The sequence below is a fragment of the Balaenoptera acutorostrata genome, chromosome 17 (assembly GCF_949987535.1).
Source record: "Balaenoptera acutorostrata chromosome 17, mBalAcu1.1, whole genome shotgun sequence".
Taxonomy (NCBI): domain Eukaryota; kingdom Metazoa; phylum Chordata; class Mammalia; order Artiodactyla; family Balaenopteridae; genus Balaenoptera; species Balaenoptera acutorostrata.
Window position 1 is genome coordinate 38,626,773 of NC_080080.1, and position 2,540 is coordinate 38,629,312.

A 2,540-nucleotide genomic window follows, 5' to 3' on the forward strand; every position below is an offset into this window, starting at 1 on the left:
TTTTATATATCCCTTTTATTAGATCAAGAAAATTTCCTTCTAGCCCTACTTTGCTAAAAGCCCTTCCTCCCTTCCTTCCTTCCTTTCTTCCTTCCTTCCTTCCCTCTCTTCCTTCCTTCCTTCCTTCCACAAATACTTAATAAGCCAGATATTGTCATGAGTGCCGTGATTTCCATAATAAACTGCCTAAAATTCTTGCCCTCAGGGAATTTACACAAATAAAGCAAGTAAATTATATACTAGGGAAATATATATCATAGGGACAGAAAATAGATTAGAGCTTACCAGGGGTTGGGAGTAGCAAGCTATGAGGAGTTATTGCTTAATGGGTTACAGTTTCTGTTGGAAGAGATGGAAGAGTTTTGGAAATAATTGGGATGGTTGCACAGCATTGTGAATGTATTTACTGCCACTGAATTGTACACTTAAAAACAGTTAAAATGGTCAATTTTGTTATCTATATTTTATCACAATTTTTAAAGTAAGAAAGAAAAACCAGACACAAAAAAGTATGTTAGATTGTTAAGAACTATAGGGAAAAGCAAAGCAAGGGGAGTTGGAGAGTATAGGGGATTGCAGGTTTAATAGGGTCAGTGAGAAGGTGACATTGGAGTTTTAAATGGTTGCTGAAATTCGTTGAATTTTTTCTGTTATCTATGAGGTCATGATATGATTTTTCTCATTCAATTTGCTCATATGGTAAAATACAACTATAGTAATGAATTTTTTATAATGTAGAACCAACCTCTCGTTCCTAGATAAATTCAACTTGGTCAACATATATATTATAATGTATGTTTTATACACTCAAATTCAGAATGATGTATTTTTTTTTGTTTAGGATCTTTACATTTATGTTCATCTGTGAGACTGGCTTTTTTCTTTTATAAAAGAGTTTATGGTTGTAAATATCTATCCTTGAATGTTTGATGGCGTTTACCTATAAAACTGTTGGGGCTTGGTATTTTCTTTGGGAAAAAATTTTAAATTACTGATTCAATTTGTTTCATGGTAACAGGAACATTCAGATTTTCTAGTCTTTACTTCAGTTTGGGGTCATTTACATTGTTGTAGAATTTGCACACTTCATCTAAATTTCACCTTTTTAATCTCTTGCATCTGTATTCAAGTGCCCTCATTTCATCTAATATAATTTGTGCTTCCATTGTTTTTTAATCAGTCTTGCCCAGAAGTTTATCAATTTTATTAATCTATTTACAGAACCATTTTTTGGCTCTTTTGAGTCTTTCTATTACCTTTCTTTTCTTTAGCATTAATTTCTGCTCTTATATTTAATATTTTCTTCAGCTCATTTATGACACTTCTTTCTACTTTTAATATTAAGACTCTTATTTGGATGTGACAGAAACCCAACTCAACTAGTGTAAGTAGAAAAAAAGAGTTCATAGGCTCATGTAACAGAGAAATCCAGAGTACAGCTGGCTTTAAGCATGTGTGTTCCAGAAACCTCCCGGCTCCATCTGTCTCTTAGGGGAAGATGCTGCAGGGCCACCAACGTAGAGAGAGACCACCAAGGTACTAACCCAGCAGAAAGACATCGTTTCCTGATATCTCTGGCAGGAGAGTCTCAGAGAAGCCTCTGATTGGTCCAGCCCAGGATAGGGACGCATTCCTAAACCAGTCACTGTAGCCAGGAAATCAGATACTACTCTGGCCAGTCACGGTCTAAGGGGCATAGTTACAGATAGGTCATGACTTCAAATTCTAACCCTACAATGAGAAAGCTGGAAATAAAGTGCTGGTATCCAAGCTGGTTTGTTAGTGGCTGGGTTGGGATTTTGAGTCTTCTTTCCACAAGGAGAATCATGATTTTGTTAAACATGAAAAGGAACACATTGCACGTTAACCTTTTAAACATAAAGAAATAGCAATCTCTTTGAAGTGTGTTATCATTAAATAAATGATCATAAAATGTCTAAAGAGTCACCCATATTTCCCTGCTATTGTCATACTCGTTTCCTTTGAGGGAGTGGGTAATTTAAAAAATGCTTTTCTGGGCTTCCCTGGTGGCGCAGTGGTTGAGAGTCTGCCTGCCAATGCAGGGGACACGGGTTCGAGTCCTGGCCTGGGAAGATCCCACATGCCACGGAGCAACTGGGCCCGTGAGCCACAATTACTGAGCCTGCGCATCTGGAGCCTGTGCTCCGCAACAAGAGAGGCCGCAATGGTGAGAGGCCCGCGCACCGCGATGAAGAGTGGTCCCTACTTGCCGCAACTAGAGAAAAGCCCTCGCACAGAAACGAAGACTCAACTAGAGAAAGCCCTGGCACAGAGACGAAGACTCAACGCAGTCATAAATAAATAAATAAATAAATAAATAAATAAATAAATAAATAAATAAATAAAAGAACGTGAATTTCTAAAAAAAAAAAAAACAAAAAAAAAATGCTTTTCTTTCTGAAGGACACAATGAGTCAAAAGTAATAAGTTTCTATAACAAAAATTCACATAAATACAGAGAAAAGCTTTCAAACACTTTATTTCTAATAACATTCAATCAAAATTGTAAATATTGAACC